This window comes from Manacus vitellinus, unplaced genomic scaffold, assembly GCF_001715985.3.
Source record: "Manacus vitellinus isolate BGI_N305 unplaced genomic scaffold, ASM171598v3 scaffold_28_pilon, whole genome shotgun sequence".
Taxonomy (NCBI): domain Eukaryota; kingdom Metazoa; phylum Chordata; class Aves; order Passeriformes; family Pipridae; genus Manacus; species Manacus vitellinus.
This window is the reverse complement of record NW_021940122.1, coordinates 273,314-295,505: the sequence shown is the minus strand read 5'-3', so window position 1 is coordinate 295,505 and position 22,192 is coordinate 273,314. Positions and strand designations below refer to the sequence as shown.

Sequence of the window (22,192 nt, the reverse complement as noted above, 5' to 3'; positions counted from 1 at the left end):
TCATGATGGGGGTTCATCTTACTTCATTTTTCTTTAATGGGTTACCAAGAGCCCATACACAAAGTCAAATGCTAAAATTTCTAGACTGACATTAACTGTCACACTATACAGACAAGGTACTACAATTTCTATCTCTAGGTACTGCCTTTGTATGTTTTCTCTCTTCATCTTGTCCAAATACCCTTGTCCCAGACAGAGAACAAGATGTAGCAACCTGCAATGATATCACACAAGGAACAACTGGGCTACTCACACTTCCCAGGAAAAGTGGATCCGTTAGAACTGCACATCTTCTAAAGGCCATGCTGCTGGTTTGGATTATAGCTCCATAGGTGGCTTACCTCTCCATTTACCTTACCTTTTGTCCCAAATGTTTAGGGCTGAGCTTGCACTCACTACAATGGGCTTTGTTTTGTAGGAACTCAAGGGCTATGTTACTTACTGAAAATAAAGCTGACCTGGCACTCTGGTGAGTATATTAATCACCAAAATTTGTTTTGGCACATACCTTTGTTTTGGGATGTGGAAAACATGGTGTGAATTTGACTTTGTTTCGCTGTATTACTGAATGACTGCATTTCCTTTTGGTACGTTTTATTCCAACTGAATTATTTTCTCCAAACTGCTTTTGTTTTAAAGCTGCTTTCTTTTTGTCGAAGAAACAATAAAATGATTGAAAGAAACTCTCTAACCCAGAATAAAATGTTTCAAGTGAGGTCACATGAAATATATTTTTAATATAGTTCTCTTTGAGATTTTTTTTTTTTTTTTGAATGACAAATTAATCCAGTATCAGTCAGTCATAAGACTCTCCTCCCACTCCCTGCATGGGACTGCAGACCGATGCAATCAGGCCTGCGGCATTTTATATGCACTTCTGTTTGAACAAACACAATTAAAGGGCAAAGTAAAATACAGGGCAATGGGGTATCAGGGCTTTTGTCTTTACGGGTGATATCCGTGCACTGCCTATGCAGTTTGGGCAGCAGTCCAACAGCCAGAGTTGACACAGCTGGCCTCTAGAGGTAGTCTTGCTTTTCCGTAGTGTAAACTATGATAAGGTCTATATTGCAAACCTATGCGGGGACTGAAACAGATTATCACGGTGTATTTGGGAATTATAACCAACGACAATGTAATTCCTGCCATTTGCTGCACTGAGTAGATTTAGATGCAGTTGAGAACATGGCCTGGCATCATTTCCTGCCTGGGAATTTCCTATTTGTTCATCTTTTAATGCCTTCAGTGAGGGAACCCAGAGCATATTAAGAGGTTTAATAGATACCAGCAATAACAGGTTACATTTGTAATAATTTACATGTTCTAAACAACCTTCTGCCAATAAATTTCATCAATTAATCCTAATGTCCTAAAGCAAAACTGAGTGCCTAAAACACAATACTTAAATTTTTTCTTGAGCTCTCAGATGACTTTTTTCAACTTCTGGTCCTTGCTTTTAAAAAAGAGAATGTGTGTATGGTGGAAAATGTGCCACAGGACTTTGGTTGAAAGGAAGGAGCTACATCATCATCTTGAGCTGCAGAGATGCAACTTCATTCGTAAAATGCGTGAGTAATTATGTGGCATAATTACATGGCCTATCCAGGTAATTGCATGTGAAATTGAGCATGGTGTCATGTGCTAATGAGGATTACAGCTACACTTAAATTTTTGTGTTTATGATTTCATTGATTAAGATATTTTAAGTCTGCTCTTAATAGTAAGGGCTATTCAATTGTCTGGTCTAACTACTCCCAGCAGGGTGAAAGTCTACCATCATAGAAGTAGAGCACAAGGCCTTTCCATCACTGACATTTTTCAAGCAGAAATTAAATGTGAGCTCATTCTCCTCCCACTGTTGGTCCAGTTATTCTGTAAAAAGATGCCTAGCAATGATCCATTTCTCTTGTGCCAGTGGAAATCAGGAATAAACAGGAGAAATCAGGAAAATCGCTGAGGTCCTGCTACCACTGTCATGTGTCAATAGGCTGTGAACAGAATGGGAGATAAAGCGTGTCATGTACAAGCTGGGTGTTTAGTGCTGACATATCAGAGTGGTATACAGATGGTTATCCTATTGCCTCAGGGAGGGAGCAGGAGGAAGGTCTGGTAGACCTGTTGTGGCATGGTTTTGCTCCTCATGGTGGTGGAGGGTATGTTCAGCCTCTCTCAGAATGCTGTTGCCCATGTTATTTCGATATATTGTGGAGCCCCAAGGGTTGGTTTGAGGTTGGTGCTCTGCATAATTCCTGCAGAGGCCACTGTCCCCAAAGAACCTGCAGCACACCCTGCTTCCCAGAGGTTGGAGTCACTTGCAACAACCATCATATCTCGGGGGCCTTCTCCCCTACATCAGGCCGGAGGCATGAACTGCATCACCACCCATGTGTAACAGCAGTCCTTCTCCACACTCATCCGCCCTCCTGTCTTCCCTACACTCTGTCATCAAGCACTGGAAAGCAGGGAAGGGTTCACAGCAACAGCGAGGGCTGGTCAGGTGACCCTTCTTGCATCCAGTATTACCTATTGTTACCACCGTCTGTGGGTATGGGAAGGCTGAATAGTCCAGGAGAGTTGGTGGAGGGGGGTGTGCCTGACCAAGGAAATTAGAGACATATTAAAGGTTCATTTACAGGGAAGGTGAGATCATACCTGAACACAGCACCTGGCCTTTCTTTCAAGTTTATAATACTAACACCTGCTAACATTAAAAAAAGTACCCCATTAGGAAAATGATTTCACCCACACTGTCTCACAGTTGTCTTTCACTGGAAAGGCTACATTAGCACCAAAATCTTCTGCTGCTGTGTTCCCACTGGCTACAGTAATACTGGAATCAAGTCTAAATGTGAATATAATTGAGAACTCTTTTGAATAAAATTATGTCATTCAGACATACTGGTTCTAGGAAGTCAGGCTAATGCAATCATTATAGTGGGAGTCTAGAAGTCCAGGGCTGCTTACCTCTCCCCCTGATTTGCCTACTGACTTGTTTTATGACTTTAGAAGCAACTTAACTTTTCCGTGAATCATTTCCTTCAGCTGGAAGATGGATATGATAATGTTTGTTTATTTCAATTAAGTCTTGAGTGGTTTAAAAGGGATTAATTAACCTCCATCAGACAACTTGGAAAGGTACTAATGCATAGTGTTAATAATACTATAATAACCATAAAAATGAGGACAGGGAGGACATTTTAGAAGAAGTTGCAGAGCTTTAAGCTTAGAGGTGTTGTATAGGAAGGGCAGACAGTATTTTGATGAGTGGGAATAGAGAAGCTACTACTGTCATCTAGTCCACTCTTGAGCAAGACAAGTCAGATTCTGTGTATTTATTTATCAGTGAACCACGTGCGTTCTGTTTATTCCTTAGCTGCTAATTCGTTCCATCTAGTTGGGGAATGTTTACATCTGTTCTCATAAAATCTCATTCATACCCTTCACTATTTCAAATAAATTATCCTGGCTCAAATTTGGGTATATTATCTACAGTTAATCCTTTCAAGGGTATCTTACACTGTTAATACATCCAATGCACAGTGCTTGGGAAAATAGACCTAGAAAGAGCATCAAATTTGCAGCCTACTCATGGCCAGCATGTTTTTTTTCCAGCACAAATTTGCATTTTGGGAGCTGAAAGTCTGAGCCGATAGTCTAAGTGACTTGAAGCAAATCACTACAATTTCTCTGAAGGCAATTGAGATACATCCATTCACAATAGCCAAGGCTCTAACCTGCCTTAATAATTAACAGCTGTGTCTGTGTCAAAAATGTACAGTGTGAAACTGTACTTTTTTGTGTATTTTTAACCAAATAATTTAGTGTTAAACTCAGTCCTCATGTACAACTGTGAAAAAGCACCTGAGGGCAGAGTTGATTCTTGTCATAAATGTCATCGGTGTTTTTCTGTAGCTTCCTATAGAAAGAATAAATCTGAGGACCCTTAGGCTATAAGATCTATCTCTTTCCATGAGTAGGCTGGGAGGAAATGGTGCTCCAAAGGTAGATTTTGTGAGTGCTGGTGTGTGTCACCAAGTTATCGCTTAAGTTTGTCAGTGTTTTCTGAGGATTAGGCATTATTATGTCATGCATTTATAGGTTATATCTGCAGTGACTAGAGCCTTGATTTAGTCCTGTTTGGAATACATGCCAATACACAACTGAACTAAAAATGATCACCATTCTCTGTGCAGTTGACCACTTTCACCACATCATCAATCAGATAAATAATACTAGAACCAAAGTTCTTGGGTGGCAGCTCACTTATCAGTCCTTTTCCACGGAAAGATTGTCATAGTGTTGAACACCTTCTATGTAATAGATCCTTTCTCTGCGGAGGAGTTATTCCTCTCCAAATATTAGTTTATTTTAATTAGACTCTATCAGTCCCCAAATACACCACTTGGTCTCATCTGTATGCAGCTTCCACAGTTTTCCTTGGTGGATTTATTATGAATCCAGTATTGGTGGTATTTTAGTCTTTGCAGCAAGTAGCTGTTTCTAAGTATTGCTCCTAGGGAACTTGTGGTAATGTTTTCAAAAGCACCTAAGAGCCAAGTTCCACTTTCAGTGGTGAGCAAGGTGCAGCACGCAGACAGCCATTTCAACATCTGCCCCCAGCATGATGGAAGTGCAGAAATCTCCCAGCTTTTGGTCACACTGGGCTGCTGAAGAGAAACTCGTGTTCACAGAGCCTTCCGGATATCTCCTACCTCATCTGCATTCATTCAGTATCCCTATGGCAACTAGAGCAGCAATTGCTCACTTCGAATAGTCATCTTAGGACAGTGTTATATCATTTCTTCTTTTAACTAATTTAGCACCTGAAAATAAAAGAGTCAAAGAGCATCAATGACCCGATAGGTCTATGGAAACAACATACAACTACTCAACAGGACCTGGAGATGTCCAAAGACCGCTGCTTGGAACAACTAGACTCAGTAAAAATCTACAGGTGTCTTTTTGGGCAGCACAGGACTTTTCCTTGGCACTAATTAGAATGTGGACAGGGAGAAATAGCCCTTAAATAAGGAAGAAACATCAAAACTCACATTTAGAGGAGGAGTAGCTTTTATTAAGTCAGTGTATCTGAGGTGTCTTATCTGTAGCATCATTCTTGAAAGGCTTTTGCATCTGTGAACTGAAATTCTTTATCATGGACTCTAAACGGCAATGAAAATTATACAGTGAAGGGCTCAGTCACTACTGGGAGATGTTTCTCTGCTCCACCTTATTACTGGTTAGAATCCATATCAATGCTGTGGTGGGTTTGGTTTCATCCAGCTACTGCAGCAACATTATACTGTCTGTGTACCAATACCTACAGGATATTTTTCTTGTCTCTATCCACAGCCATTTAATGGAAAATGTCTGCTAAAATTCTCAGGTCTTCATAGTTTGCAGAGGTTTATGGTGTTTTGTTTTGAAGATCCATAGCTCAATCCCCAGTGTCAGCAAAGGTGAAGTCTATCAGACCATTTCAAGGCCCCTACGCCACTTTAAATCCAATTTAATTTAATCACATGAAGATACTTTAGTGACGTACAATACTTGTGCTGGGCCTTCTTTTGTTCTTTAAGAGGAGATATAAAAAAATGCCTACATTTTCAGGTCACTTCCAACCTGGGTTATTCTATGATTATACGATTTTGATTTTTTCTAGATACAGTTTTCCAAATTTGTCTCACTTGGATTGGCACATTTGGATTGGGCTCACCTCCAGTTTGCTCAGATTTCAAGTTGAATACTACATGCAAACGTGCAACAGGTCACAAAATTGTAAGCTTAGCTTAAAGGTTAAAAGGTTTTAAAATAGTAATGTATCTCTTCTTGAGAAATTATGGCTTTATGCAACACAATGACCTTTGTAATACTCAGTAGTAAATTTGGCCATAAGTTTGTAAAATAATGACTGGTTTAGGACTAAGAAATGAATTAAAGTTTCTATGTTTAGTTCCTATCAAAGCTTTATGGGAAAACATAACATCACACATGAGTGAGACACTGGTCCTGACAACACAGTCAGAGACAAGCTGGAAAAATTTCTTCTTTATGAAAGGGTTGGAGTGGTTTTTTTATCTGTGTAAGACCAAAAAAAGAGAAAGTTTCAATGCAAGTTATATCTGTGTTTAAAAAAAAAGACAATCAAAGAACACCACACCTTCATGGCTTTAACTCTGAGCCTACCATGTGTTCTCCCACATGAAATGTGAGCGAGAGGAACCTCTGTGGGGGTGTGTGTGTTTGTATACATCTAGTCACACAGATGTTTTAAAACACTACTGAAATAAAACATTTGAGGGTGAAATGTGTCCTCTTTGAAGCCAATGGCTAAACACCAACCTAAACATATCCACCATTACCTGTAATTATCTCTTGAGACTGAAACTCCTAACTTCAGGGAACTAATGGGAAAACCTTCATTTGCTGTCAGTGGAACCAGTCTCTCCTCTCCTAGTTTATTACAGATGGTTCTTCCCATGAAGATTAAGAGAAATTGTAAAAGGTAGGAATAGAAATCAAATTTTCCATTGGTGTATGGGAAATCTGACTGGCAAAAACATTCAGATTTACTGAGATGGAAATCTGAAGATATAAACATGGACTACAATTATTTGAAATATAAACATTATTTAATTCAGAACTGAGAAATGGTGACAATTTTAGCTATTTCACACATTAACTTTTCTTATTTTATAGTTATATGTAAACACTAAAAGTTACAACATAGAAATACATGCTTTTCCAAATTTATACTTCAAAATATATTATTTCTCATGAATTTCCTTTTCATATTATTTTAAACACTGTATTTCCTTGTGAGTTAAAAAATAAATCAGAAAAGAGAAAAGAAATATATAGAGATATGTACATACTTTTATAATCAACATATGTTTAATTAAATTGTATTTTGCAGTGAGGTCAGTCTCCTGCTTCAGAAGATTTCCTGAAAAATACATTTGTGTGGATGAATCATTTTAAGATTCAGCAGTCAGTAGAAGTTGACAGAGGCTTTTCATATGAAATATTACACAACCTTATGAACATCAAAATTATGTGGCAGGAACCGTTCTGTTGAGCACTACAGTCACTTTCCCAGGATCAGATCAATACATTTTCTGTCAAAGAAAAAAAATCTCCTAAAACAACCAGGAAATTTTTTGCAAGAAAATGCTATTTTTTATACAGCTAACAGTGCAATTCCACGCCAATACACATAAGCTCTAACATGCTTTCTGATAGAAGTGAACTGAGGAGGTACTACACAGGTTTTTCAGTACATTTTCACAAAATCAGGCCCATCCTGCAAAAGCTTATGGACATGCTTAACTTTTCACAGAGGTGTTTTTATTTCAATAGGATAAGTGCACATATGTTAAATTTTTAAAAAATCAGTCATACAACATCTTTGGTTCTGATCATGAAGGCAACTGTGTAAGCTCATCCCTTTAAATTGGCTAAATCCCATTTAAAACATGTGAAAGGCTTGTCTTCAAAAACAGGTCTCAAGGTATAGCCAAATTCTGGAAACATTCTGCATATGCATAGCTTTTCAGGGGGGCTATAATTAAAGACTACCTTATTTGATCCCAGTGGATCTAGCCACGGTTGCAGAATTGTTTTTAAAGACTTTTCATGTGCTACCTACAGCTCTTTATGCACAGCTCATGTGGAGGCTTCTGAGTAGCTTTCAAAGAATGTCAAGACCTCTTTCTGTATGACATGATACACAAAGATAAAAGAAAGGGCTGGTATTTGCTTTTACAGAAATTAGAGTTATTTGAAGGACCAGTCATCATTTGCTCTCTTTGGCTTGGTAGACCTCTATTCTCACTCTCTAGCAGTCAATATTCCACCGTATCAGCAAAAATAATTGGTTTCCTGTGTTGGATTTAACATAATTGCATTGCAATGATTGTAATGGGGTGAGGAAATAAAGTAGTTGTTGAATTGGGTCTTTCTTTTTCGAGTTGCAGAATGTGTTTGAACTGTACAAACCGGATTATTTGAGGCACGGATCCCTGTATGCTTAATTTAAATCCAGTAGATAAGAAATTAGCATTTTTTAGGTTCTTTGTTCTTCTAAATCTTCATACAGGAAAGCTAAATGGAACTGTGACACCATATAACTTCAGGCACATATGTAACTCTGACAAAAGACAATCTCCTCAGATTCTGTTTATAGACAGTAAGAGGAGTTGAGCAACCACCAAAAAAAATCCAGAGTGGGTCCAGAACCAAGGGCATCCTGTATGTCTCTTCATCACTTACAAACAAAAACAAAGGAGATCCTACCTAACTGAATATCGATCTAATTTTACTTGTTCTAGGCCTCATAATATATTACTTACATATTCAAAGGACCCAATCACTTAACAAAGAGACAGCTACAATGAACTTAATCTCCCCATTGACAAATCCTTTGGTTATGAGTCTGTGCACAGACCCACTTAGTCATTCATAGATTCTCCTTGAAAAACTGTGCCTGAAGTTTTACAGTTTTAATCCAAACTAAAGCACACGACTTGATAACAATGCCTTTGTTTGTCCTTCACCTTTTGCAGGAGGCTTAAGGTGCATCACGGCTGCCACTTCTAACAGATGCTCAGGGAAAGACATGGAGTGAGGACAGCAGGACACCCTGTGAAGCAACCACAGAAGATGGCAGTAGCTGCAGTGCCTGGTGTCTCGCGCGGGAGTCTCACACGAACCCAAGGTCTGAGTTTTCAATGCCCACCTCCACTTTGGTGGTGCTTACATGGACAATGAGGCCCTGGGAGGGTGCCCTCCTGCTTCCTGATGAGCTATCATCAACCACATCACTTTCAATCAGGCAAACTCAATATGAGTATCTGCTGCTGTCAGTGTCTGAATACCAGCTTGCTCCTCTGTCTAGGAGTAAATTTCTCTGACAGGAAGGACCACTTGTCAGGTCCCAAGGCTGTTTTTTGAACTTCTGCCAGTGCCAGAAATTTTTTCAATTTCTTAGTTACCATGCAGACTCCCTGGAGCTTGGGAAAGGTACATTCTCTTTTCTTCTCAGAGGTCATAGTGGTACTTTTCTTCAGTGATGTCACAGTCATCTACAAAACCCATTTTTGCATCTGGGTGATGCAGGCCACGGTGTAAATGACTCAGTCCTCCACTTGCTCACATTCTTCTTGAATTATTGCAAGAAAGAGATAAGAAAAGAAACCAAGACCATGTGCTTTGCCCTCTCTGGGGACATCAGGAAAGCCATAGTCAACTCCAAACATCCTTGGACGAGTTTCACCCACCAGTCTGTAGTACCATTTCATATTAGCCCACCTACAAATTAGGACTGGTGTTGGTAGAGACAACTATCCCCACCCTTAAAAACCCTTGTTTTCATGCAATCCTGTGGCTGGTCCTGGAGTGACAGCAAAAGTGAATGTTTGTGATAAATTTCAACTCAAATTCTCTTCAAACATTTATTTTTGCAGAACTGTGAGGCTTCAAATTTTCATTGTCTCTAGCCAAGAGAGAATGTAAAATGGCTTCATCAGGTGCAGCAAAGAAGCACTTCAGAATCCACCCATAACTCAACAGACACAAAGTAAATGTATTCAATAAATATTTTATTTTGACACATAGTACATATTTGTACTTTAAGCAAATACTATAGCCAAAGGGATGCTCACAAAAACATTGACAAAAAAGAAATAGCAAAGCATAAAATTATAATTTTCCTGAACAGAGATATTTTTGTACTTAGAAGAACTTTTATATTATTCATTGAGTACCATTTATGTGCTCTGTACTCCTAAGAATGTATAGCCAGCCCTGGGATAAATATTTTCAGAGTCATCCATGTGATTTGGAGACTAAGACCTACTGACTGTCAGTAGTTATTAGGTGCTTTTGATGGTGTTACCTGTCTTGTGCAGTCCACAGAGCTCCCTAACTAAACCCTTGAGGCCACTGAGACTTTCTGTTTACTTCAAAGGCTCTGTGTCAGGTCTGTAAGATCTCTACGAGGATATGGGAACGTTTCTGGAACAAGAGACTGCTTTGGACTACAAGGATTCTTTTACTGAGGATAACATCAAACATTTTTAAAGAGATGACACTCACTGCTAAAATGCAAACAGCTGAGGGAGTGGCTCTAGGATAGTGCTGCACGTGCATTTTGTCCTTTCCACTGAATTAAGAAGAAAACCTACAAAAACACCATCCTAGTTTGCTTCAAACTGCTGCAGTCTTCACTCACACCTTATCCATGGAAACCTCAAGTAATCTTTGGCAAACCTGCAGCATCCTATCAAGACTAGCAAGGGAAAAAAAATGACTCACCTTGCTCTCTTCTGTCTACTCGAATTTAAAAGAATGAGGGCTGCCTTTTGTTATGAAACCCAACCTTGTGGGGATTCCAAGCTGAAGAGCACGAGTGCCTGAAAATATCAGAGAACTGTGCCTTAGCAAGAGAAACAGGGAGTGAGTGGAGGAGCCATTCTGTTGATTTTGGAAGAAGTGGCAAAAGTTCCACTGACTTCAGCTGGGCATGAGCCAGGCCCACTGGGCATAAAACTCCTCTTGGCATGTCTTCCATCTTCCACACACAATACTGACAGGGGTCCTACAGACAAAATTTAATTGATTGTGGCACTCGGACATCACACAGAAATTGTTTCTTTGTGGTAGAGTCTACCTGTGTGTAAAGAGTCAGCACAAACAGGACTATGAGGGACTTGGATGGCACATAGACCTTGTTTTGTTCCTCTGCATAATTGAAGTCCACCTTTGGAGAATAAGAAGGGAAGTCTACTTCTTGATGGTTAGTCTTCTCTTACAACACATGATTGATGACTGTTTTTAAAATATTTGCAAAGGCACGTGTGTATTATACTAAAGAAAGGTGTTAGTTTGATGGCATTGGGGAATGAAACCTTAGACTTAATCAGAGATAAGAAATAACCCTTTAATTCTTTCTTAAAATCTCTAGTTGAAACAAAGATACAGCAGCATCCTACGGCTTCATCAGTCCCCAGCACTACAACTGTTTCCTAACAGATTTTTACAGAGCCAAATACAGAGGACAAAGATCAACAGGATGCTATTATCAAGCACCATGTGCTGGGAAAGAGTAAATGCTGAAACAGTCTGTGCTAGCATCCTTGTTGTATTATCTCTGCATCCATGGATAGTGAGAAAATGAGGACTTCTTAAAGAACATCTAAAGAAATTGACCCTCATCTTATTATTATGCTAAATTACTACTTCATCATACATAAAGGAGTCTCAAAGTGGACTAGGACAGTTGCCATATTGAAACTTCTGAATTTTGTAGGATATTTCTCCTGTCTTTGTTTCACACATACACATACACACATGACTGTTCAGCATGAAAGTTTACTAGCCAGCAATCCACAACATTTCTCAAAGCACACAGAAGTTTTGCAAAAGAAAGAAATTAGTTCCATTGGTAAAGTATGTGTTTGGTTACTGCCACAAGAAAGCAGACTATCCCTACAGACTTCAGTCCAGGGATGACAACCTGGCAAAAACACACTCCGGACTTACTTCAGTGTCATTGTAAAAGCTCTGAAAAAAGCTGGAGAACAGAAGAGGTCAAAACAATGTTTTAGAAGAGAGTTTGTATTCTAACAAAAACAGCAACAAGATTTCACCAGCTGGGTCTTTTCTTGGGAAGACACTGAACTGTAACAGGGAAGGTAGCAACCACACAGTTTTTTAGTCAAAACCAAATAAGAACCTTGGAGAAAGTACATTATTATTAATAGTAACAGGAAAATGCTTAAAAAATATTTGGGCCCTTTCATTAAACCATCGCAGTTGATTACATAAAAACTAGTTTTGAAGAGGGATTCTCTATCTGTTACTTGCCCTAAACCATAAAGGAGTACAGATGTGAGGAAACTCATTTTTCCTCGATTAAAAGTGCTACTGAATTGTGTTCAGCATAAGGAGAGATACTGAAATAAGAAAAGCAACAAAACAAACTAGTGGGAACAACAATGGGGGCAATTTCCATCCATGTGATAGCAGGGTGAAAAAACAGCACAGAGAAAAGATAAAAAGAGAAGTGAAGGTGGCAGCGGAAATACATGAAACAGAGTGTGCCCATATTCCTACTTGAGTGTGTCTTGGAGTACAAGGGGCGTTCCAGCCTTTCCTACCATGACAGAACGACTCAGCAGGAAGCACAACATATAAACAGCAAGATTTTTTCCCTCAGGGGTCAATGCTTATAATCAGAAATCAAATGAAATTAATACAGAGGCAAAACTGATAAAAGAACAACCACAAAAAATCCCTAGCATAGGACCCCCTACTTCAATAACAGACTTTCAATGTGTGGTGGCCCTTGCACTCTCATTTTCCTAGAAAATATTTTTCTACAGGGCTACAGACAGATTAGGCCTAACCTGAACATTGAAGGAGAGGTGCTCTAGCCATTCAGCCATGCAAGTTTATAACTCCCAGTCACATGTTGTGTCCAACTGTGGGACCATTTAGAGGCACTGACGTTCAAAGCAGCTCAGTGAAACCAGGCACCTGTGAAACCCGGTTCTTCCATCTAGCAGTGTTTCAAGGCCATTGCTGCTAGTTCAGTTGGGTTGGCAACACTTCATTCAGAGAATTCATGTTGTAAAACATCTCAAATTATTGAACTAGCAGACAGCTAAAGTGATTCTTGCCCTAGCTCCCAGTAAATTTTTTCCAAATGCAATTGATATCCAATAGTTTCAGTCCGCATTTCATGTTTGTGTACACTGTATCTTAATAGTGTCCCTGTTTTCCCTTCCCCATTTCAGAAACAGGATTAAACATTCTGGAAGTGGGCTTGACAATTAAATATTTTAATCCTTAGGTATATATTTTGTATTACCCATGATCTTTCCTATGCTGATAGGCACAATTTTAAGAAAAACTGTTGTATTTTGGTCATGTTCATCCCTGCATGATGGGATGAATCTCACAAAAACATTGGGTGAATGTAAATTTTGTGGAAGTGAACTTACTCCTGGAAATAACCTGTATTCAGACTTGCATGCTTACCCCATTTCCATATATTTAGCTCTTTCTGCTTGTAAATTTGTGTGTACAATAGAGTTCAGCCTATAAATGTATTGACAAGCAGGTGAAACCGTGGAGACCTTATTCGTGTTGGTGGGCATTTACTTAGGTCATTGTACCTCCTGAGAAAGTGCTTGTCAACACGTATTACAGCCCCACAATCTAGCTTCACATAATCAGGTTCTGCCTGTATGCTCCACAATGAAGCATTTCCATCCCTTGAAAAAGAGCTGCATGTGGAATCAAGTAAGCAGATATTTTTACCCATACAATTTTCCTCTTGCCAGAAAGCTGGTTGGATTTCATTTGCTTTTTGTTTGTTTGCATATTTGCTTGTTTGTTTGTTTGTTTTTATGAGGCAGCCCATGGGGAAATGCCATTTACACTTAATATTTTTTTTATTTATTTTGATAGTAAATGCAAACAATTCAATGAAGATAAACATTCTTGTTGGAATAAGTTGCACAAGAAATATGAAACATTTCTAATGAAATGTATTCATTTGAAATTGGAAGGTGAAGGGGTTCCTGTCAAGTAAAATGTGAAATACTAGGAGGATTTGTCCTTAAGGAAATAACACTTCCCACACCAGTTAACACTCTATGTGGTAAGGAAAGGAAACAGAAGAGGGTGCATGGTCACAGCTTCTGCTCCACTCATCCACACACGCCTGTTACACCTGCATATGTGGATGTAAAGATGCTGAGCTCTAAATTATACCAATGCCAGCATGAAGGCAGAGCCTTAAGAACTGCCCCACACTGATTGACATGAATGTGATCCTCTCCAATAATTTTGTCAGGGTTTGGTACAGCACCATTCTCAGAATGGGTTCACACGGCATCGCTACTTTGTGAGGGCAGCCAGGGAGCAGCTTCACTTTTTTGGACAATTCAACATCTTATTTCAGGCACAGGGATGGTTCTAGGTGTATGTCTATAACTTCAGGATGGAGAAAACTCAGTTTAATTTCCTCTTTGGCCACCATCTTCCACTGTCGCTTAGGAAGAGCCACTGTTCCTCTTTGTGCCTCAGTTTTCTACCTGTAAAGCAGACATAATAAAACCTACTTTCTTACCATTTGGAAATGAGGTGAACACACTTTGGAGTTAGTAGTAATCTACATGTAAGCGGCATGGGTAAAAGAATGGATACAGGACTGGACTCTGGTTGCTACTGAACCACAAGGTGGCTTAGATATAGACACACACTCCTATCTTTTCAGTGACTGAATCCTGCAAGGGCTTGTTGAGACCTTTATGTTCCCTCACAGCCCACTAAAGCCAATGCCGAATCCTTCTGCAAGGTTGCTACAAGCCCTTTGTGCCAACAATTTTCTGGAGAAAGCTCAGTACACCCATCTGCCCACTGTTGTTACTGTTTGCACACAGAGATATGACTGTTACCTGTCACTTCAGTTGCCTGAGATTCTTAATCTACCCCCTGCTCTACCATGGCATCTGTCAGATTTTCCCCTGAATCCTTAGGGGCACATTCTGCTGTCTGCATACCCTTAGAGGGGTAAAGGCCCAGGTTAATTTGCTCGTTTCCTCACCTGCTTTTATAACACATATTTAATGAAACAGGCCTTTGGTGCAGCAGCAGGCAGAGAAGAGAAGCTGGGGGGGGGGGTGCAGTGGTTTCCACTGCTCTAGAGCTCATGTGCTGATGCATGAATCTCCACATGCCACCCTGCTCGGAGGCCAGTGCTATTACTCCCCCTTGTAATGAGCTTTCTGTGATGGCCTTGTCCTTAAGGAAACATCTCTGACCCCACTGGCAAATGTCATATTTAACATTTCATCCTCAGATAAAAATGGCTTTGAACCCCAAAAATATGAGTACCAGAAGTATTTTCTTGTTACTGAAGTATGGGAAAACCAGTTTTGGCACAGATGTGCCAATGAAAAGCAATTTTTGTTTGGCTTTCGGTGCTTTGCATACCCATTCAGTAGCACAGTGAGAAAAATATAAATAAAAATAATCTATATAAAACTACATAAACAAATGTGGTTACACAAAGGAATTCCCTCAATTCTTTTCAGTAACAAAAACTTAGGATGTAGCACTGGCTGAATGAGAAATCTCAGACCAGGTCTTCAGTCTGCTTGTTGCCATCTGTACTGCAAAATAAGAGATCCTGACAAGTATTTATAAACTGATGATAGCAGAATATTCTGCTGTAGTCAATGGGCTCCATCACTGCTTTTCATGTTGTCAGGATTTCACTCACTGATTGTAAAGTTTTGGAGCAAGAAACACATCTCAACATAAAGCTCCAGCTTCACAAAGAAGACAGAGAAGTGACAGAACTTTGAAGCCAAAGTCATTTGTATCTGGGCAGGTCTCTTTGGAAGCACCAGGAGCATGCAGAGGCTTAAGCTTATGTGCATGAACAGTTCCCTAAAAGTCAATAGACGAGTACATAAACCTCCCTTTGACTGGAACCTAGGTTTGGATGTAAGGCACTCTAGTACTTTTCAAAATAAGGCTTTTATATGGGCAGAAAAAGCAGAGTGGAATCAACAGTCAGCCTGGAAATTTAAGAATGAAGGGGAAATAATAATTAACTCAATCTGAGTACTGCTGAGCATGCATGACTTGAGTTCCTCTCAGTAGGACTTCAATAGAGTCACAGATTTAAAGTTTCTTTATGAACATCCAGTTCATCACAGACCATAAATCTCACCATAGATCTCTGCATGCCTTCCACAAGTTCAATCTGCAAAAAATGCAGACAGAGCTATGCAAACCACCAATTTTTCAAATTCTGGAGGTTAAAAAAAGAAAAGAACAAAAAGGGACAACAGATCACTTGTGTTAACCTGGATTGATTATTTTTCAAAAACCTAGGTTGAAGCAAGTTGACATTGAAGGCCAGGAAAGTGCACTAAAAATGCTGTTTTGGGTTGGAGCATTTTAAGGATTTTTTTTTTAATTGAAACATGAAAATGTTTAATTTGTAAAGCAATTAAAAATTTAAATTTTTGCAGGCAAATAGAGATACTTATATCTCCCCTTCCTTTCACATACATAAATGTAAATCCCCAAACCAGCAATTGACAAAACTCATCATTTGAAAAGAAATGGCCTAGTATTGTCAAAATGATTTTTGCTGATAGGGTTAAAACTTTAAATATGTGGATCAGCTCCACCACTTACGTTTTACAAAATTACAAGGAGAGACAGCATTACAACTAGTGAAGGCTGTAACTTCTACCGATGGAGAGATCTCAACACAAACAAATGCTTATGTTAGAGCTGCAAACAGTCAGAACCCACCATGGGTGTTTGAGGGCTAAACCAAAGAGGGTTGGCAGACAGACTCCAGCGTGGTATTTGCCTGCTTTATAAAGTATCTTCCTTGCTTTAGCACTGTCACTGAGGAAAGTCACAAGAACCTGCTGACTTCAGGGAAAAGCCCCGTTAAGAGGGCATGCAGGAAGGCACACCGTATATTTTAAAAGAGCTAGTTCTTACAGACTGGTCTGCCAACAATTCTCATGTTGGAGCAGGGAGGACCAGGAGAAAGTGCCCTTCTTAAGTTTCACCTTCTTCTCCATTTGACCCTAGTGGGACAGAAACAATGTAATGTTCTGATTTAATTTCCTCTCATGAGGCCTCTCACCTGGATGCACTGAAGCAGCACACAGCCTTGCTCCTGTAAGAATATTTATCGTGGGTTGCACTAGTCCAAGACATGAATTTTTATTCCTTCCTTCCCCCCCCCCCCCCACTTCTGGAAGGCCTCAAGATCCATCCTGTTTTGCTCCCCACTCTATATCTTTCTTTAAAGCTGATAATTTTAATTCCAAAAGCAATGCCTCCAAAAGGAAAGGCTAGATGTATTTGTGCTCCATAAAGGCTGCTGTATTTGTGTACCACTGGACTGGATGCTTCTTCTCTCTTTGACAGAAACTGAGCTCTGTGTCCTCTGCCTTTGCTATGTCACATGGCTACCACCTGAAGGAATAAAATTCTGATCTCTGCCTCTTTGAAGCCTCTCCCTTGCAGAGATGAACAAGATCCCTAGTATTACATCTGCAGTGCTCTGTATTTCCCTAGATATAACAAGTTAAGAGTCAAATACCATGTATTTGAGTAGTTCAGTGACTAATGCATGCTCTTGTTATTTAGGGTCAAATGGTCACTCGCTTTATTTACTTTACAAATGGTAGCAGCACTGTGTGGCCAAAGGAGTGTGCTGCGGTCTCAAAATGAACATAACTACAGGCATGGCAGTGGGGCAATGAGACATGAATCTGGGAAGCTCACCAAGCTGTAAGAATTCATGCTCAGACCTAATGGGTGCTGCTCTTTCACTTGAGTCACTGCAGGGACTTGCCACTTCAGCCAAGCAGTGGATTTAGCAGGCTAAGAACTTTTTGCTCCTTGATTGTCCTTGTTCATCTAGACAGAAGGAAATACATATTCGTGAGGTAGATCTAAAGTCTCTAGTGGTATACTGGAGGTTGGAAGAGGACACTAGAACCAGTTGTAGTTTTTGTACATCATCATGAACATTTATAGAAAAGGGAAAACAAGTAAACAATCAAATAAATGTTTGAATAATACCAGAAGCAGAGATAGGAAAAAGAGGCCCTTGGGTGGAGGAGGGAGAAAGCTACTTGATAGTACTAAACTGTAATGAGGGGAAAACAATCTAAAATTGAAATATTAGTTCCAATTACATTTTATGCTTAAAGCAGTTAAATATTATTGCAGTTTACATGAGAGATAAAGCAGTAACTGTAAAAAATTGGAAGGGTGGCATTGAGGGAAAGCTGCTATCCTTTGGCCCAGCTTTTAACAGGGACTTTTTCAGTAAGTCTGAAGGAATCCCAAGTTACTGGATGCGAATGACAGACCCGCTGCTCTCGTGTTGCTGGCTATGGAAACTCATTTGCTTGAGCTAGACTAACTCAAAGGGCTACATAACCTCACGTGAGCAGGCCTGACCTGATTTACATATTTTCTGTAATGCAGTATACTTGTACAAACACAAGGAAAATCTACTGAGTTTAGAGATTAGCAGGCAATTGCTTCATTAGTCTAGATAATATATATTAGTTTAACATATACATAAATGTCTTGCAGAATCAGCAGTAGTTTTTTACAGAGATGATAGACTCAGATGGATGTGGATGTTCTGGCTAACCTATTACTCAATTCTTCTGAAACAGGAAAAAATGGTAAATAGTTTCTCAAGGTGTAGTAATATTTCTCTGAAAAAGGGAGGCATTATGAAAGAGAAATCTCAGAGCAATGGAGAAAGAAATGTATGGAGCAGTGCATTGCAAGTTAGAAGGTCAGATTTGATTTTTTACTTTCCTGCTTCCATACTATGAGACTCCTGGCAGTCATTTTACCTGTCTGTTCCCTTTCCTACTCTCTTGTCTAACTTGTCAAATGAAACTGCTAGCAGCTTAGGCCAGAGGTTGCTTGTAGGATCTAATATTCTTATTGTCTGGTTCTGTTAAGAGGGTTGCAGTGGTTTTTTACTAAATAGTAAAAAGAGGCATTAAAAAAAAAAAGGAAAACAGTTGATAGGAGACAGTGGGAATTAGATGCACAGGTATAGAAAGAGAACACTCAGAAGCAGTATCTCAAAATTATGAAGAAAATACCCTGATTATTCTAATGTTGTGAAAGAAAAGGAGTAAGGAATAAGAACAAAGAAATACAGTCAGAGTTTAACTGTGCCCTCCTACAGAGAAACCAACAGAACAAGTTGGCCCTTTCTTTGACTTCTACATACTTCTGTTGAGTTCTCAAGAAACTGAAAGTGGGGCTGAGGTGGGAATAATAACTTCCTAGAAGTGTGGTTCTTGAAGAATGGTTGTCCTGCACTGATCCTGTGGCTCTGCTCCTACTCTGCAGAGGATATTCTGCAGCTTTAGTTCAGCTAAAATGCCTCTTCCCTTCAGTGCTTGCACATAAATTGCTATTAATGTTACCATGTTATACAAGTGCATTGGGGAGGAAAATAGGCCCACTAATGCATTGTCCTGCTCCAGTGTTTTTTAACCTGGAGGATGCCACGCTATTCCATGGACTGTGGGTGGGCACAAGCCACAGGAAAAAAGCAACAGAGGTGGGACATGCTCCATAAGGCTGCATCTGCCTCACCCTTTCTTCCCCATGCTTCTCCCCAGGCTGTGTGCAAAGCTTAACACAGATAAAGCATATGCTCCCAGAGTTGCCTTATGGCCTTCTTTCCCTGCTCACATGACAACCGTCACTTGGAGTCAGCCATGGTAGCAGCTCAAAGGGATCCAGGGCCTGCAGGCTCAGGCTGCAGCTGGCTAGTCCAAGCTTCCCTGTTATTATCCGAATACATTTACAATGGTCATGGAAGCACACGTGTACCTCAGCCCGGAAGAGCTACCAGTGGGCAACTTGGTTCCACAGTCAGCAGGTAGCTTCCACCCTGGGCAGGAGGAGCTGAGAAAACGGTAATCAAGGATCAAACTTGGCCCCCTCCCCAACAGTATGGGTTCCACAGCAGGCCCCAAAGGAATGGAATAGAACAAACCCCAATTACTATTATATATATTGATGCTACTATTTTTCCTGTTATTATTACATAACAACAAAGCGAAATGAAGTATTTTTTTTCCCTCTTGACAGAGCACAGACACATGGCTGCTTAGGTCTTTCATGTTGTGCCACGGATCAATTAGGAGGGGACACGGGGTTGGGAGGGAGATACTCTGCCGTCAGTTGAGCACAAAACAGGCAAACCCAGATGAACTCAGACAAATGCCACTGATGGGCAACTTTGAAGCCCCAAATCCCACTGTGGGCGCATCCAAGCAAACCACTTTATCTGTGCTGAGGTGCACTGACTCCAGCAGAGCGCTGGCTGTAACAGGAGCACATGGGAACGTGCTACAAGGTAGGGCTGGGGCACCTCTCTTTTAAAAACTAATACCAATTACACAAGAGTGACAGAAAAGTGCCATCCGATGACACAAGACTTTGCAGAAAAATCTAGAAATGCAACTTGTGTGAAGTTTTAAAATAACAAATAATCAGCAATTTAAAAAATTGCAGCACTTTCTGTCCCTTGAAAAATTCCTCACAGACACTTACTAACACCTTATAACTCTTGATAACAGTGACTGACTAAAGTCAGAAATATCTCCAAGTGGTCATGCAAAGAGATTAATTTGCTTAAAATCATATATAGAAAAATTGAAATCCAGAAATATATGCCAACCTCTCCCCTTCATGACCTAAATGTTTGCAGAAGGCCCTGGATTGATAGCCCAAGAAAATACAGTTCTCTCTTTCACTATAGACAAAATAAATCAAAGGCAGTGGAAACGCAAATATTTTATTTTCTGACCATAGCAGCATACCTCAGCTTACTCATCTCTTTTAAAGGGTGACAAAATACTTCTGCTTCTACAGGCCTAATAGGTGACCTGCCTTGCAACTAACTCATGAGCCATTTGTAACTGTACAAAGCAGACACAAAACACAATTGTTCTGTTTAGAAGCACTGTGTATCCATTTTGTACAGCTGTAAAAAACTACTTTACATGCAAGGTGTCCTTATCCTGGCCTCTTTTCTGAAATGGCCAGTAAAGGCATCAAGTGTAATAGAGAGTTCTGTTAACAAAATATTAAGCATCTTTTAAAATGAAGTTCATGTACACTATGAAGTGTCTACATCACTTATATTGCTCAGTAATTACCTGCTTTGGCAGGATTTTAGCAATGAAGAGGTATAAGAGGCTCCATGGTGTGCTATTATTAATATAGGTAAAAGAATCCAAGAAACAAGGCACTAACACTGACATGTAAGAAACTATACCATGTAAATTTTAACCGTCTGGATTAGGCCTCTTACTTTTACCAGCAACTACTTATGCATACTGAAAAGATGCTGCTTACTGCAAAGCTCTTCACAATCTACAAATATTAGGAGGAAGCTCTGTCTAAGAATCAGGCCAACCTTTTCATATGTGACTAGTGAAATTTTTGTGCCTTCACTTGCCAGTGTCCCAAACTGTGACACCTGACATGCACCTGACTTCCAGTAGATAGACACTTGGGTCTGCCTTCTTAGCACTGAAAATGAAATAATGAAGTAGAATGCATTAATTACAAGAATGTGTCCATCCTGTTATTTTTATATTATTTAGGCACTGACAAACCCATGCCTGCTAACAACAAGCAAGAGGGAGGGGCATTTACAATACTTTTCTCACATCTTAGGAAAAAATGTGCAAGCTAATTTGAAATGCTTTCTTAGAAATACAGATGCAATTTAGTTTTCTAATATCAGCTTGTACTTTACCCCACTATATTATTCAGACATAAGAAATATTATTTCACAGTTATTCAACATAATTCTGACATACTGGAAAAGGTGGGAGGAATGAAAGAAGAGCAGAAACACCACGGGAAGATGCTGAAATCAACTGTATCACAATGGAATAAAGCTCAGGACTGAGAACACACATGGAACAAACGTTGCAACATCCTTGGAGTGCTGGATATGTAAAGTCATTGTGAAGTACAAACATTGCTCTTTTACTGGAAAAAAAAACAAGTACACTTCAGTTTCCATTGTTGTTATAACTATTATTATTTCTGACCCTTTTTTAATATGCCAATTGTCAGCATCCCGCCTGGAGACAGTGCCACACACAAAAATTAGTGCTTCTTAACCATAAGAATAAATGCCATGTGTCTTCTCCTTACAAGCCATAAAGGTCTTATGTTGCATATATTCAAACCCTTGCGAACATTAATACGCAGGGTCAGTGTACACAGTACGCTTTCATGTTGTGTTTGATTTCTGCAGTAGAAAGGAGCTTCTCCAAAAAAGTTAGACTACATTTCCACAGGGCTTTTCTAACACCCGTCAGCACAATCGCCATGCAGCCACCCAAAAGCTGCTGGCCTCACACTGTCGCTTTGTGCGTACCAGCCCGTAAGTCACAGAAATTCTCGGATGAATTTCACATCCATGTGCCTGGTACCGTCCGCGAGGTGCAGGGCAGGGGGCCGGGCAGGGTGCGGAGCGTGGTGCAGACCCCAGCGCTATACTCGGCTAGTTCTGCCGGCCGAGCTGTCTCTACGGGAAGCCGGTGTGAAGCCGGCCGTGCTGCCGATGCTG

The 22,192-nt window shown here is 39.9% G+C and overlaps 2 long non-coding RNA genes across 2 annotated transcripts; one reads left to right on the top strand and one right to left on the bottom strand.

The window, feature by feature from the left end:
• Positions 1-6,932: 6,932 nt before the first annotated feature.
• LOC108640055 lies at positions 6,933-9,006 on the bottom strand. The gene is made up of 3 exons (XR_001920899.2): positions 8,759-9,006; positions 8,556-8,641; positions 6,933-7,118 (listed from the first exon to the last, which is right to left on the bottom strand). It is a non-coding gene; the product is annotated as an uncharacterized LOC108640055 (long non-coding RNA).
• Positions 9,007-9,137: 131 nt separating this feature from the next.
• LOC108640058 lies at positions 9,138-9,617 on the top strand. Its single transcript, XR_001920902.1, has 2 exons — positions 9,138-9,325; positions 9,465-9,617. It is a non-coding gene; the product is annotated as an uncharacterized LOC108640058 (long non-coding RNA).
• The last annotated feature ends 12,575 nt before the right edge of the window (positions 9,618-22,192 follow it).